General features: G+C 37.3%; 1 long non-coding RNA gene across 1 annotated transcript in view; it reads left to right on the top strand.

The window, feature by feature from the left end:
- The window catches only part of LOC136832881 (uncharacterized), a 388,835-nt gene that overhangs the window by 174,186 nt on the left and 196,933 nt on the right, over positions 1–17,716 (top strand). Inside the window, exon 4 of the long non-coding RNA XR_010851347.1 lies at positions 5,340–5,400. This is a non-coding gene — a long non-coding RNA (uncharacterized lncRNA). The remainder of the gene's footprint in view (positions 1–5,339; positions 5,401–17,716) is intronic.

Below are 17,716 nucleotides of genomic sequence, written 5' to 3'. Positions count from 1 at the left end.
ACTTTTTGTGTCTGTCCGCACTTTTTCTGTCCACCCTCAGATCTTAAAAACTACGGGGGCTAGAGGGCTGCAAATTGGCATATTGATCATCCAGCCTCCAATCATCAAACATGCCAAATTGCATCCCTCTAGCCTCAGTAGTTTTTATTTCATTTAAGGTTAAAATTATGCCATGATCGTGCATCTGGCAACGCTATAGGACAGACCACCACCAGGCCGTGGCTAAAATTTCATGGGCCACGGCTCATACAACATTCTTTCCTGTACAGAAAACTCGATTGCGCCGACGAAACCTCGGCGCATTTTTTCACTTGTTTTTTGTTAGTAACACTTGCTTTCAGCGATTGGCAACGTGTCCAATCTTCCACAAACTAGAAAAAAAACACTTTACAACGTCAGAGAGTTTCAAATAAGTAATTTTGTTTCCTGGTGTTCAGTTTTGACACTGATTCACTATCACTTCCAGCTCAGAGAATTTTTTGGAAACCGATACTTGATGCTGTTCAAAATGGTGTTGAAGCGAGAGTTGCCAATAGATTTTTATGGTCATTTATTCATTGCTACAACATTATTATTGCTTTTAGTTGTTTTGAGTTAGAGATACGTATAAATTATCCATTATACCATAAATGCACGCAACCAAAAAAGTCTGTATTTGTCTCCATTTTTCATTCTTGCACCCTCTCCATTTTTCCCCATACCATCTCTCAAAGGACCCAGATCGAATTATGCTCTTCATATCCTCTCTGTACCCAGTAAACTTAGGGTAGTTTAGTCCATTTCTTTTTTGGAAAGTTTTGTCCTCACGGCACTTTTTTATGGACGACTATATTAACAAGCCCATTAACAAAACCATACCATTTTAGTATCAATTTAAAAATTGTTAAATTAATGATTGATGTTTTATCTACCCTTGATTTAGTCAAGTTTGCAGTTTTAACGCTTTTTTTTTCCTTTTCAGGTTTCTGTCTCCACTTTCCTGTCCGCCCCCAGATCTTAAAAACTACACAGGCTAGCCGGCTGCAAATTGGTATGTTGATCATCCACCCTCCAATCATCAAACATACCAAATTGCAGTCCTCTAGCCTCAGTAGTTTTTCTTTTATTTAAAGTTAAAGTTAGCCATAATCGTGCATCTAGCAACGATATAGGACAGGCCACCACGGCCGGCTGAGAGTTTCACGGGCCCCGTCTCACACAGCATTACACCGAGACCACCGAAAGATAGATCTATTTTCGGTGGCCTTGATTATACGCTGTACAGAAAACTCGATTGCGCAGAAGTTCTTCGGTCCAATTTTTGCTTGTTTTTCCTTGTTTGTGTTTTAGAGCTCTCCCCGACTTTACAACCATCAATAGCATTTACCAAAAATCATAAATGCACGAGGAAATAGAGTCTTTTTCGTACCTTTCATGATAGCATTTATAAATGAACATTCTCATGAAGTTACATTTACTAGCATTAGTTGACAATTCTACATTTTAAAAAAGCTTCCACCATACACTGCAATTTCCTCCTTCGGTCAACAGTTTGCCAAGTCCTCCATAAGCGTCACCCGCGCAATATTCCAGAACTATTTATTCCATAATTATGCACTGCCACTGTTTTGTATACTATTCAGTTCTCTCTCTCTCTCTCTCTCTCTCTCTCTCTCTCTCTCTCTCTCTGGGAGAGAGAGAATTCTTACTTTTCGAGAAAGCCCACTTGTATAATCTCGTATAACGTTATTTTTACATTTTACCATTGTATGACCACCCATTTATGTTTACCATCATCATCTGTACCCAGTTTCTTCGTGAAAATGTCTCCATCCCCATTATCAAACGAAATGTCATTTTTCTTTCGCATTTGTGTTCCCCTTCGCACACTTACCTGGACAACGTAAGAATGACGCAATTTATGTCCAAGAAGAAAAACTCCTTTTGTGTTTCACACCATAAAGGAGAATGCGCATAAACGACAAAGCGAGAAGAGGAGTATAGAGAGAGAGAGAGAGAGAGAGAGAGAGAGAGAGAGAGAGAGAGAGAGAGAGAACGCGCCTCGTAGGAAAAGACAGAAGTGATACTTAGGCTTAGGCAAAGTCAGGTTTATGGCGCACTAGGCTTCGATTCCTAAAGGATTTATGAACCGTAACGCTTATGACAGTCATTTGAAACCAGAAGGAATTTTCCCGAGAATGGCCAATGCCATATATTTGGTAATTTTGGTCGTAGTGCAGATTTTCACGAGCGTGTGAAATATTCCTTGTATACGATCAAAATAACGCTTTTTTATTTAAAAGAAACGTGTCCGAGTGCAAATGTGTGGATTGGAGGTTTGCATATGAATATATAAGATAGGTTCTCCAATACCAGATGAGCATTTCAAGAAATATTTTACTTTAGAAGAAACACATTTTTATTATTCTAATGGACTCTTACAGTTCCTCAGTGTTTTTTTGTATGTGAAAACTGCTTTCACGTGCAAAACACTAACCAATTGTAAGAAGCCATTACTTTCAACCGATGATTGTTGTAAATGTGAACCTTAAAAATAACTACTACCTGCAATTGTTATGGTAAGTGAAAAAGATAAGATCCTAAAAATTATGCAAGTTATTATACAGTTAGTTTTAGCGGGTTTGACAGTGACCCAAGAACATTTTATATTTAAAAGGATCTTTCTAAGATGGAATTTTTTTTACAGAAGTTTCCTGCATAATGGGTTCATCCATGATTCATAAATGTGCAAAGAATCATTTATGTTAGATCTTATTCATTATTCTCTGTATCTTTGTCTTTCTCGTCACATTTTGATTGGTTGCAGTAAAAATCTTTCTTCGTCAGTTTTAGTTATTTGTATTTTATTTTTTGTCAAATGAGTTTTATTTCTGTCTCTTGCACTCTTTCTAAATCTAACATTTGGTCTTCATTTTGACTGACATTATTTGACAGCACTGAATCATGGCTCTCTCTCTCTCTCTCTCTCTCTCTCTCTCTCTCTCTCTCTCTCTCTCTCTCTCTCTCTCAGATGTATTACATGGTTGTCCATTGACCCCTTATTACATGGTTGTCCATTGACCTCCCTAATTGCAGAACTGTCAACATTTTCCTTTCCAGTAAATTGCATATTTTTTCTTTCAACTTAGAAGCAGAAATCTACAATTTTTTTCCTCCTGTTGTATGTTGAAATCCTGACTTGCCTTTTAGTCAATATCCTACATTCACCAGAATATTTTCCTTGTCTCTGTTTTTTCGTCCAAAACCCTATAAATTACAGTTTTATATAAACTCTACGGAATGTATTGAAATGACACTGTTGAGTAAAATTAGTTATATTACCATGATCCATCATTCATTAATCTATTCTCCTTACATCGGTTAAACATCATCAAGGAAATTTTTCGTATATCGTAATAAATAAAATACAGTGCTTTGCAACTGTATGAATAAAAGTAACAGTCACTCAGTGAATACATAAAGAATACATCAATATTAGCTGCTGTATTTCGAGAGGAACGTATCGACTTAAGAAATGCCCGTAAATCTAAAAATCTTGGATAGAGTTATGTCATCAGTTAAGTTTATTTTGCCAACTCTTTAATTTGACTTGTGGCATAGACGCAAAGTAAGTTAATTTATGTTTCTTACATAAATTGCACTACAACGACAAACATCCCCCGCAATGTTCTTTACCTGACCCACCTGCTTTTGCTTGAACCACTATGCTGAATATTACTCAGTTTGCTAGGAGTTTTATCTTGGCTACAATCGAAACGTGGAATAGATTGCCTAGTGCAGTTGTGGAATCACCTGATCTCCAAATATTTAAGGAAGGAGCAATTTCATTCCTGCTCTCTGCTGACATCTGAATTTCAGGTGTATCGGTTTTATTTGCCATTCTCTCATATTTATTTATTTATCACCTTTTCCTATAACTTCTCTCTCTCTCTCTCTCTCTCTCTCTCTCTCTCTCTCTCTCTCTCTCTCTCTCTCTCTCTCTCTCTCTCTGCAGGCTGATTCCCCTTTGGAACCCTCTTGGGTTTATGGTCTGTTGACGCTGTCTACAATTCTAAGATTCTAAGAAAGAAGGAAAGAATTTAAAATCATAAACGTAAAAAATATGACTTAAAATAGGATAACTAATATGCCTTTTTAGGTTTTTCATTTTATTTGTTTCCTCTAATTCAAAGGATGTGCCTTTTGTTTGCTGAAAATACTTTCATATTACTTATAAATAACAAGCATTTATACAGACAATAAAAAATCAAAGTAATTGATCATTGAGGGTTATTATCAGAGTTACTCTGTTCTCTTCCAATTCGTTCTCTCCTGCATATGTTTGAGTGTAAAAGTCTCTTTTATTTAAAAGGGAATCACCCAATTTATCTTTCGCAGTCAATTCTTAATTAGACAGTAAGAGAGTCCATTCACACAAAGGCAAAATCTGCTTGCTTCTCTCCTCTTTCATCTGTTCTTTCCAAACTCATGTCCAATCCCTGACTGACATTCCTAAAGCCCACGGTATAAAATATGAGGACAAGAATGAATTACGAAGCCGAATAAATCTGTCGAAATTTACGACGCTTCTTATCATTCTAATCTATATGAGCCGTTGCACCTGAGTGTCCGCGTGAGCGCTGTCTGGTGACTTACACCACAGTCCTTCATCATTCACAATCATCAGGGCGCAAACAAGGCCACAAATTCCTTCGGTATCATTTCCGAATCCATTAAACTTTAGGCTCCTTTCATCCTTTTTAAGAGCCATGTTTTATCTTTTGGTTTGGAAGCTGGTGTTGTTCGTCTGTCTGTCTGTGTGCCTCTCTCTCTCTCTCTCTCTCTCTCTCTCTCTCTCTCTCTCTCTCTCTCTCTCTCTCTCTCTCTCGGTCCGTTTTAGTAGTAATAGAGGTTGAAAGACCTGAACTAGAAGTGTGCTGATGAACAGAGTATGTAAATTAACTTCGAGCATTAATTAGAGGCTATCTAATCCTACAATTATATTAATTACTCACACATTACCGTCAGAGAGAGAGGGAGAGATAGAGGATTTTGATTCTCAAGATAAAGGGTGTGATAGGTTTGAGGAAGAGATTATGCCTGGCACATAAAATTATACGTTTTCAATAATAAATAGTTAGAAGAAATTGTTAGTATAGGTCTGATTTGAATATACAATGACCTCAGCTTTTCCGAATTCAATTCAAGCAAATTTCAGGCTGTAGTTTTTGAAGTTTTTGAATGCTTCCTAACGATTCTGATTTTTCTTAAATCTTACGATAAGATTTCACTGAATCTCTAAATTTTTTCGCAAAAATAATTCACATTTCAGTGATCTACTTTTATTATGTGTTTTCCAGATAATATGCCAGTCCGCTATATTGGCCCGGAGGAATGATTTCGTCGCTGGGAAAATTCAAGGTAAGCTAGTTTCAATATCTCTCTATAAATTCTTCCATAGTTGCGCATTACATCTCTTTATAATCTGCATTATAGAGAATAATTCATTTCAACATCCACATTCTTCTAGCTGAATGCACCTCCAACATTATCAAACATATTTAATTTAATTTAGGTCTTTTCCAAATTTCCTCAGTTAATACCAATAATATTTTATTACCCCTTTAACTCTTACGTTCTTCATTGGTGTCAAGGTGGCACGATAGACAGGCACGGGTATCTTAAAGCAACTTACTAAGCTTATTTAGGAAATTCAGAGACATCAACCATGATTGATAGGCACCAAAGATTGGCGTAAGATGTTAACCCCTGCGTTTGTGAATTAGGTAAAATATAAATGGAAGTTTAATGCTTATATTTACAGTGATGACTAGAGAATCAAGAAGTCAAGAAGTTCCCCGGGGGTGGGGGGGCGGGCGTGAGGGGTGTTATTTGAAATATAAATAAAACTTGGGTAACCGACTGTACATAATTTACTAGACAGAAAGGTTTTGGTTCTGCTCTGTGACGAGCCTTTTCGTATGAGAACAATACTCCGTACAAGGACTGATGAGTTCCGAGTATTCTGAGGTAACAGCTCAGACGAGCAGCAAGTATATACAGCCAGATCTGTGGAAGGAATTCAACATTTCTAAACACTTAATATGTCTGATTTCTACGCTTGTAGACCACCAGGGATTTTTAAAAGTTTTCCACATTTCCATTAACATGAATAAATTAAGCCTTTTTAACGTAACAGACATAAATGGTTTTGCATTCAATTGTCTATTTTTTTTTTTTTTTTGTCTGGGATCTTAACATCACGTTTTAGTTTTCTGTAAAAGAAAACTATTGTGACGGCTTACTCTGCCCGTCCGTGCTTTTTCTGTCCGCCCTCAGATCTTAAAAATTACTGAGGCTAGAGGGCTGCAAATTTGTGTGTTAATCATCCACCCTCCAATCATCAAACATACCAAATTGCAGCCCTCTGGCCTCAGTAGTTTTTAAGATCTGAGGGCGGACAGAAAAAGCACGGGCGGGCAGAGTAAGCCGTCACAATAGTTTTCTTTTATTGAAAGTTTAAGTTAGCCATGATCGTGCTTATGGCAACAATATAGGCCAGGCCACCCTCGGGCCGTGGTTAAATTTCATGGGCCGGGGCTCATACAGCATTATACCGAGACCACCGAAAGATAGATCCATTTTCGGTGGCCTTGATTATATGATGTACAGAAGACTCGATTGCGCTGAAGAAACTTGGGCGCATTTTTTACTTGTTTTGGCCTTTAATTGGTTTTATATCAGATTCACTGTCCTATAGTAATATTCTGTTAACATTTGACCCCCGGAAGGTTGAAAACTCCGGGGAGATATATGACTAAATTAAACCACGTTTTCAGCGGCATGCTAAGAGCGACTCAATGGTAATTTCAACGTTCCTCAATTAGATAACAGTACGTTAGAATGAATATAAATTGTTTACAGTGTGATGTTTCTTTACTGGAGCACCTGGAGATATGTAAATGGAATGTTGTTATGAAAAAACAAGGACAAAATGCATCCCTAGTTTTCTTTTCGCGCGTCTCTAAAAGTGCTGGGGCAGTTGAGTGAATGGCATTGGAGTTAAAGAGTAAATATGAAGTTTTAGATAGGTTTCCGATATCTGTAAATGAGATGCAGTTCATTATACTGAGTTAGTGAAAGATAATATTTCGATTTCATTCATTATAATTTTATGTACAGAATAGCGTTCATTAAAGTGAAAACATCTCGGGAAAATATGCCTTGTATTACTGAGAACACAAATTTGATGAAATAAATACATCAAAGAAAAAGACCCTCCATTTCTTAACATCATGAACCTCCTCATAATCGATTTGTGACATTAAAAACTAACGTTGTAAATAACATAAATCGATTTATTTTACCACTGACCCCTTAGTAGAGGAAATATGTAGAATAAAAGGCAACTGGCCCCATAACAGCTGTACCTTTCCCATCATTCTATGTCATAAATCTTCAGAGACGTGACATTGCAACAATAACTTGAAGGAACAAGTGAAGATAACTATGACCGGATACTCGGAAATAATGAATGGCCCTTTTGATTGGGCGTTTCGGTTGAAATTGCGATCATTAACGTTGGGTCACCTAGCGTTCCTCTTTCGTGAATGGGAAATTGCTTCAGTGCCACCTGAATGGATGATACGAAAGTTGCGAGAATTACCTGTAAATGTGCTTGTAAATGAGTACAAAGGACGTGTGTGTATGGGAGGGGGAAGGGGATGGTATCACTTATTTTATCAGAGTGATTATTAAATGCTATATATGTATATATATATATATATATATATATATATATATATATATATATATATATATATATATATATATATATATATATATATATTCATTCTACTTACGTGAACCTCGACCAGATAATAATACTTCAACATTTCTCTGAAGAAAGCTGAGATTTATACACATGTAAAGATAAAACAGGCCTTCGTTTAAAGGTTAGTATAGAAAGAAAAACGGAAAAGGATGTTTCGATATCATGTAGCCTGGTAGAAAGAGATACTGCCTTGTAAGGCATGAGAGAGAGAGAGAGAGAGAGAGAGAGAGAGAGAGAGAGAGAGAGAGAGAGAGAGAGAGAGAGAGAGAGAGAGAAGCAGGTAACAGTATCAAAGGAAATGAAGAACTTCAATATCCATTTTTCATTCCTGCCTCTGGAATGATGGCATTTCTTTCACAATGCCATTCCCTGCAGCCTTCATATGCGCCAGGTCAATAAGCTGATTAACTGGATTATGCTTTCCCAACCTGTGATGGTTAATAGCCGAGAAATACTTGATAACAGAGGTGGTTGCTGATGGTGTCATGTATAATTAGTCACAGGAATTAGTTTCTGTAGTTTCTGCAGCTAGTTAATGTAACATTCTGCATAGTTTCTGCGCCTAGTTAATGTAGTATTGTGCATAATCTTTGCTTCTGGTTAATGTAACATTCTGCATAGTTCCTGCACCTAGTTGATATAACATTCTTCATGGTTTCTTAAAATAGCTCTTCGTTGGGTGAGTCGGTAAAGCTGTGGCCTATCACTCGGTAGGCCCGAGTTCGAGTCTCCGGCCGGCTGATGAAGAGTTAGAGGAATTTATTTCTGGTGACAGAAATTCATTTCTCGCTATAATGTGGTTCGGATTCCACAATAAACTGTAGGTCCAGTTGCTAAGTAACCAGTTGGTTCTTAGTCGCGTAAAATAAGTCTAATCCTTCGGGTCAGAACCTAGGAGAGCTGTTAATCAGCTCAGTGGCCTGGTAAAACTAAGTTATACTTTTCACCTACTTAATATAATATTCTCCAGCAACAGGTTGTACGTGGCCATGTTTTATTTTTTGTTACTGTAGTTATACCCTGTTAAAGAAAGATTTATTACTAAAAAAAAATAACTCTGACAACAAGCATAATGATAGTTCTACAGCAGAAATCAGATAATCAAAATCTTTGTAATTGACAGATGACCTGATTTCCAGGGCGGAACGCAAGCGTAACTTCTGCAAACAGCAAATGACCTTATAAGCCAGAGTATGTATTTTCATTTACGATTATGACAGTCGCTTCGCAGGCTGCGGCCCTTAGGGAAATCGATGTGCGCCAAGAACGACGTAATCTGAGGCTGAATTAGTTAGGTAATGTGGTTGCAAAATACAGGATACAGGTAAATAAAATTCAATTACTTATGACAAATAATAGAGGATTAACAGAATGTTTTAAAATTTTCCTAAATAAGAAATTGTGGTTAAACAGTTCTTTAATATTACTGTAAAAATGTCTAAATCACTAGAAATTGGTGCTTATGTACGATACGAAGAGCGTCCGTTTGAATGTGGAAATCATGAGTAGTGTAGGGAAAGTGCTGGAAAATGAATAAGTCGCCGAATAAATGCGCAATAGAAAATAATTTTATTTAACTTATGAAAACAAGTTTTATTTTCTTATTAATAAGTTGTTAAGTGCATTGACTACTGACACAAAAAAAAAAATCGACAGAAAAGACGCCAAAAAGAAAATGATTCCCCACCCACCTTGTTTTGCTTTTTATTTTGTATATAACAACGGTTCCCGTCACGGCCGTTCCAGTCTATTCCCGGGTGAATGGCGCTTGCTAAAAATAGTCCCCCCCCACCCCCCAACAAGAAGCGAACAGATCCCAGCTCTCTCACAACAGGACGTAAACACCGTTCCTAACTTCTGGCACTTCAGATAACGGGAAAATTTGCTGCGAGACGAGACTACCGCAGATTTCAAAGGAGGCCAGATAGCGCTCCGTGCTTGCTCGGAAGGGATTTCTGTGATGTCTTTTTCATTAGGGGAATTGGCGATACTCTACGTTTTTTTTTTTTTTTTTTTTTTTTTACGACAGTGGCGATGCTTTACTACGTTTTTTTGTCGTGTATCGCCAACGGGATGACAATGAAACGTGAAGCTCTACGGTTAGATAAACAGTAACTGTTCAGTTTAAAGCAGATGCTGCGTCCAGATACTACTAAAACTAATGTGATTCGTACTCGTTTTTACCTGTATTCGTAAACATACAACTTACATTTATAAAAACAAAATCTGTTTATTTGCAGAATTTTACTGGGGCCAAATATGCTAAAATCCCTTCATTATGATTTGCGTCAGCTATGTTGTTACCACGCGTTTATCTGTAACAAATTGGGTTGTTCTTCACATTACAACATTTTTTAACAATTTCGTCTGCAAATATATTATAGGACTCAAAATTATGCCATTTATTTCGAACTTTCTGATGGATGAGCACTTGGAAATAAAATAAGCAAGTATATTTAATGATTAGACAAGAAAATCGAATCAGCATGAATTACACTCATTACTTCATGAAATCCTGAACGATTATCCGAAGACCATTAATTAACATATTTCTTCAGGTGAACAAGGCTTCAAAGTTTAATCAGTTTCGGAAGTAAATGGAAGCGAATTTGGCAGCACTGCGTGCTGTACTTGCGTTCAGAAACAAGTAAAAAATGCTCCGAAGTTTCTTCGGCGCAATCGAGTTTTCTGTACAAACGCTACAGCTTATAATCAAGGCCACCGAAAATAGATCTATCTTTCGGTGGTCCCGGTATAATGCTGTAACAGCCGCGGCCCTTGAAACATTAACCACTGCCCGGTGGTGGCCTTATCCTATATCATTGCCAGAAGCACGATCATGGCTAAACTTAACCTTAAATAAAACAAAAACTACTGAGGCTAGAGGGCTGCAATTTGGTATGCTTGATGACTGGAGGGTGGATGATCAACATACCAATTTGCAGCCCTCTAGCCACAGTAGTTCTTAAGATCTGAGGGCAGACAGAAAAATTGCAGACAGAATAAAGTGCGGACGGACAGACAAAGCCGGCACAATAGTTTTCTTTTACAGAAAACTAAAAGGAAATCCTAGGAATTAACTGGAAGCAATGAATGGATGGAGTCGAGAAAATTCAGTAATCACCTTACTTTAATTCTCCAAATAATTAGGTTCAAATACTATTTTCTCCGTTGAGGACTGAGTTTCGATGCTAGGGGTCATCGGCTCGTATTTTCCCGAGATGTAACCGAGTACGGAACTTTTCCCTGAAAAAAAGCGGAACGCCTTATCTTAAAAACTAACCGTAGAATTTTCTTGAACATAATTTCTCTATGTTTCCCACACCCAAATTACTCAGAAAGTATCAGTATAACTTAATCTACCCTAACCAATCTACCCTAACCCAACTTAACCTAAGGGCATGGCAAAAAACCGGGGCTGGTGCTATACTAACATGCATCTCAGGAATCCTTGACCACTCTAACAACAAAAAGCAAGTAGAAAATCCACGTAAAACTTATTTTTGTTACGTTTAATGAAGTTACGTTCCATTACGAGGGACTGAACTATTCGTTCTGATTATGAATTCTGTTGATGGCTATGAAATTAAATATATTAGAAAACCTTTGTGCCGAGTGACAGCAGGAGTGGAGAAATTAATATCTTAAACTACGGAATATCGTAATAGCAAAGAATCTCAAAATATGTCTGACTAAAAAATAAATCGTTAAGGAATAAATAAGCCCACGAAAAATTAATAATGATTAAATTGATAGCACTTATCAGGAGTTGGAGTAAATAAGAATTTTTTTGATATTCCAGCAGTTCCATAATTATGATCGAGAATAATATCTTTGACTATTTCCCTTTCATGATACTGGAAAATTGTATGCTAAAGGAAGACGTGTCAACATGTTTTGCTCCTGGTAAAAGGGTTCAAGCTGTGAGATATTAGAGTATAGGAAGAATCGTACAACTCAAAGGCCTATTTAGTAACGTAAAATAAGTCTCCTTAAGCAATCACTAGACTATAAATAATTTTTTAGCGTTTGATAAAACCATAATACCATAGCATGTCTATTGAACAATTTCACAGTAATTTTATTTTTCTCTGTCCGAATGTCTTTATTCCCATCTTTTCCTAAAGGCCGAAAAATAATTCACTCATAATCATACTCAGTCCATTGAAAAGTTATTTAATTTCGTTTAAAGGAACTGATGTTTGAATTTCACAAGGTCTTATATTTAATTTAAAGAGAATATGTTTAAGAATTTCTTTTCCAAGTAGGGTTGATAAGAAAGTATGAGTACTAGTACTACTAAATTAACAGTTATCTACTTCTCTGACTGATATATAGTTGATTAATTGATCACTTACCCGCCCACGTTGGCTATTGAGTAGTAATAATTGATTTTGGTAAACATCTGCCGTCGACACTGAGTTAGATTTTTAAAGGTTTACAATCTAGCTTCTATGCTTGTGATTTTCACTGCGAGTTCCACTTATCTGTAATAGAACTGGAGATACTAAAAAATATGGATGATCTATCTATGATAATAAAATCCGAGTGGATCTTTCTTGTTTGTCCGCCCCGGGTGCAAATTCCTGAGATGTATGCTAGTATTGCACCAGCCCCTGTTTTTTGGCCATGCGCCTACGTTAGGATAGATTAGTACTTCAGAAGTAATTTGGGTGTGGAAAACCTAACGAGATTATTTTGAAGAAAATTCTGTGGTCAGTTTTTAAGATATGGCGTCCCACTTTTTTCAGGGAAAGGCCCTGGTACTCGGTTACATCTCGGGAAAGTGCTTCCAGGATGGGGGCGGGGTAGGTAGGGGATCGGGAAGGTAGGGGAGACATGACCATCCACCCTCCTCCTGCAAACCTGTTTGTCCGCCCCGGGTGGTGGCGGGGTAGGTAGGGGATCGGAAGGGTAGGGGAGACATGACTGGCAGCGCCGAGTTCCAGCACTGCGTAGCGCTCGCCATTAAGCTCGTATGAAATAATTGTCAACAGAAACAACACTAAAATTCAGATCAAGACAGAGAAAAGGAGCATTGGGATTCCTGATGAGGATATCTCCTCTGTTCGGAGGGGAGCCGGTCTCCCAGGGGAAAATTATGGCTGTTTTTATAACACCTTGGCTCTTTGCGTAATTGACACTCACATTCTCCCGTGTGGGGGAGGAAAAGGAGGCGAGCACGCCTAAGAATAACAAAACGTTTTGACGTATACTTTTCCCTCACTCCCGTCTGTCTTTCAGTTCGTTTCCTCTTCTTTGTCATTTTCTTCATCAGAAGAATGGAATTAAAATTTTCGTATCGTAATTAACAAATACTGTTCTTAAGTGAGCTTCTTGTATTACAGCCGTATCTACATGACATTTCCAACCTAATCATAATATGGATAATCTTCAAAAAAAATTTCTCTCCATTCTTATAATAATATCGGGTCATTGCTTTGTATAAAGGAACGACAAATGTTCATAAAAATGACACGATCTAATGTCAATTTGAATATTTCTGAGATAATCTCCTTTGCAGAATTAACTTTAAATCTATCGACAAATAAAGTATAAAAGCGCAAGGTGAGTTCGTCAAGAATTATCAGGCCCTAGATATCTCCAAAATAACTTTTTTATCAAACATAAAAAAGAAAAACCTTCAAATAAGGTTTAAATATATCCGGGAGCAATTACTCTTTGCATGTGAAATTCGCTTAATTAAAGGTTAATTTTTGTGCTAGAAATATAGTGCGGTTTCAGAACATAGATTTCCACAATAAAAATAAACGATTCAATGGGAAACATAGCAAGCAAAACATCCTACCCTTGCTCTACCTTTGATGGAAAAAATCTTGAAAAGATCTCACTTTTCCACACCGCAAGTCTCTCTCTCTCTCTCTCTCTCTCTCTCTCTCTCTCTCTCTCTCTCTCTCTCTCTCTCTCTCTCGGGCGTCTGGCAAAAACAGGGTTGTTATTCACACATCAGTAAAATTTCCCGTTTTTTGTTTATTGCTTTTTAGGCTTCGTGGTAAAAATTCCACAGTTTACTCGCAAAAAATATTGACTATTCCTTTCCACGGACACGCAAAACCACTTTAGTTTGTTACGTTCACATATCTATACATTGGATACTTTATTTGTTACCTGAATTTCTGCTGGGATGCCACTTGCCATGAAAAATAAGTAATTGATTGTACATCGCAAAAACAAAATACTTTGGTCTCAGGATTTAACTTTACCCTTTTAGTTTTCTGTAAAGAAAGCTATTGTGCCGGCTTTGTCTGTCCGTCCGCACTTTTTTCAGTCCGCACTTTTTCTGTCCACCCTCAGATCTTAAAAACTACTAAGGCTAGAGGGCTGCAAATTGGTATGTTGATCATCCACCTCCAATCATCAAACATAGCAATTTCTAGCCTCTGTAGTTTTTATTTTATGTAAGGTTAAAGTTAGCCACAATGGTGCGTCTGTCGTATATGGGACAGGCCACCACCGGATGGTGGTTAACTCAATTGCGCCGAAGAAACTTCGGAGCATTTTTTACTAGCTTTCCTTTATGAATAAATTCACTTTAATCCGCAGCCAAATCAAAAGTTTATGAGATACGCAAAATCCTGTTTCGAAAGAATACGAAAATCCTCGAAAGCTAGGAAATTGCTTATGCATTTGTCACGTAGCAAATTCGAGAATTATTCCAGGATTCCTCGTAAATGAATGCTGGGAAGCAATATTAAATTCAGCCGAGCGGAACAATTTCTGCAACTTGGAATGCTTCGGGTTGACAGGAAATCCAGTATGTTAATCTCCTCTTTGGTTTTCTTTAAGAGGAAACTCCCTTTGAGTCTGTTAAGTATAGTGCCCTTCTTTATGCTTAGATGTGAGGCGCCACAATCCTCCATTGGTTCTCAACCTTTTTTGGCACATGCGCCCTTTCACCATATGTCAGAATGTCATCACCCCCGCCTCCCCCCCTTTCCAAAATTGTCTGCCTCAAAAGGTGCATTCCAAATAATATGCAGCAAAATACTAACACAAACACTCGAGCTAGCGGAAAGAAAACCCAGCGGGAACTCTCAGTAGTGCGGACCGATGTACACTGCGTTTTGTGTGGTCTTAGAGCCAGTTTGAGTCTGCCAATCTGTGGTCACATTCCCCCCCCCCTGAAACTGAAATTCCCACCTGGGTGGGTGGGGGGGAATTCACCCCTGGTTGAGAACCATTGTTATAATAAATGTTATTTCTAACTTTAACAATGTTTTTTTAATTAGATCTTTCAGCATTAGCTTGGAATAAGAATATTTCAGGGTATTTTTCCAGGAATGATTTGGCAATTTCTTTTCATTCATTTTATCTCCAGCAGTATTAACATATTTACCATTTCTCTCCTATTACTAAAACATTTTCATCCTTGATATAGTGGTGATATTAAGCTTATATCATACAAGCAGACAGAACATTCAACTTCTCCTTTCGCCCCAATGATTGAAGTATCAAATATTTGCTGTGATACTGTTTTTGGTAACTGGGTCAACACAACCGGTGCACTGGGTTGACTTAGTAGCCTGCAACAGCCTCGGTACAAAGGCTTGGTACATTACAGAGTTTTATTATTTATTCATTTAGGTTTTATCCCGTCATGATTTTCTTTGGTCATTTATCGATTTTAGATTTTCGTTATTGAATAAATTTTTCTCATTTATGTGTTTTTAAATAGGCAATTTCATACTCAAGATTGCTGACTAATTTTCATTAACATTACATAATTCACTGCTGTTGTTAGGTGACAATGAATGCGTTTTCTAATTTATTTTACATTATGCATTCTGAAATGTTTATTGTTACGTGCTGTCAGCTACATTTCCGTCTCACTCCACTAGCATAAATGCACGTACGGAGTTATCATGATAAGGAAGTGTTGAAGAAGCGAGTTTGCATGCGAGTCAGATATCTAAAAGATGATGTGACGAATGAGATAAGTTAATTTTATCTGCATACTAGTAAGTGCATCACGTTATATCTAATACGTTCTTTGCCGGTTTTTGGTGAATGTCAGGTTCTGTAAGGAGAGGAAGTTTTACGCAAATGAGGATGCTAGTCCTATGGTTTATCTTGTGACTCCTGTGGACTTCGGTACCTATTGGTAGTTAGATGATGTCGTGCGCAATAGGCCGGGAGTGATCCACAGACTTAGCAAGCGTGAGCTCTGGGCATTGTGTGTCTATATACGTGAGGTTATATGTTTGTCATCAACGCTCATAGAATCATTTTAATAAAGTGGTCGTAAAAGCATAGAGTCTTCGTTGGTCATTAGCCTACTTTAGCTATACATTAAAATTGTATTTCGCTTATGTTAACTAACAAATATCCTTTGGCCGTTATAAAGAAAGGAAGGATATATTGATTAATTGTGGGTTATCTGGCGTCACAACTACCAGGGTCACTGATGCCGAATACTAAATGTGATCTTTTCACTTTTATATTATGTTATAAAAATTAAAAATAAAATTCTGCTAAACAGAACTACATATAAATTTGATTAAAAAGAAAAAACAAAAAAGAAAACTAACTAAAATAAATAAATAAATAAATATATAAAGCCCCGAGAGAGAGAGAGAGAGAGAGAGAGAGAGAGAGACAAGTTTCAAAATGAAAATAGGAATTTAGGAATTCCCGGGTATCTTTTATGGCCACCGGGTCATGTCCACCTTGTCAAGTGCCATAGAATAGTCCAGGTGTTCCGGATTTTTCCGAACGGATATTAGTTTCCCGGCAAAAATCCGCTCTCCAGACACCATTCATCGCCAATCAAGATCGCTGACACTCCAGAGGGGAATGTCACATATTCTTCATATATTCTCGCCGAGACAATTTCCTAACAGAGGCTGAGTTTGATTTTCTCATTTATTTAAGTCGTGACGAATATTTCTGAAAGAGTAAGCTGGATGGCCATTGCAATAGTGAATTCCAATTGTGATTAATATCACGAAGATTCTATAAAACACTATGTTAAATTTCAAGTACTGAAGGCTAATGGCTGTTAATTAGTTATCTGTGAGGACACGTATCTTCTATTAGTAATTAGAATCTTATATCTTAATCTCACCACATGCACTGTGGGATTAACAGTATTAATTTGTGAACCACGCGTATTTTTGTAAGTTCCTTTTCCAACTATTATAAATATTTCACTTTACAGGGATTGAGAGAAGTCTAAAACTCGTTTTTTTAACAGAGACAAAAGCAATCCCTACGGTAATAGTTAATTTGCGAACCACAAGTTATGATGGGCTGGATAACCAATGAAAAGAGTATTTTAGACAAATTAACTTTGTAACGAAGTCGACAGAAAATTTTCTCTCAGCCTTACAATAGACATGAAGACACTTTTATAAATTTTAAAGTCCAAGAACTGGAAAATTTCATTGATCCTGGTTACCATTCCCAAATTCTTATTTCAAGGGATATGTGGTCTTCTGCATTCAGTGTCAATTTCTTCGCAATTATAAGAGATAATTAATAGTAAATAGTATGTGCATTTGCCTTATATATATGTCTAGGATATAATGAATAACTAGTATCTTTTATTCCCAGGTCCCAACGCCAAATCAGCCGCCCGCTACTCTCCCTTATCCCCCCCCTCCCCGCAGTCCCTTAAAGCCACCCCACACCCCGCCTGAGACCCAACCTCTCATTTTGATTATTAAAATATTTCCCGAGCGTTGGAAATAGAAATATTTCTGCGAAATGATACCGGCTATAAAATTTAGCGATCTGAATTAACGTCAATCGGTGCTCATACGTAGAACCGCATTTTTGTTTAGTAGGGTGTTGGACGTCAATAGAAGGTGCAACCTGGTAGGTTTCATTTCTTCGTAAGGAGCAGGAATTCTATTTTAGACTTCTACTGCTCTCATCTGAATT

The sequence above is a fragment of the Macrobrachium rosenbergii genome, chromosome 50 (assembly GCF_040412425.1).
Source record: "Macrobrachium rosenbergii isolate ZJJX-2024 chromosome 50, ASM4041242v1, whole genome shotgun sequence".
NCBI lineage: Eukaryota > Metazoa > Arthropoda > Malacostraca > Decapoda > Palaemonidae > Macrobrachium > Macrobrachium rosenbergii.
The sequence above is the reverse complement of the archived record's forward strand: the minus strand, read 5'-3'. Positions and strand labels throughout refer to the sequence as shown.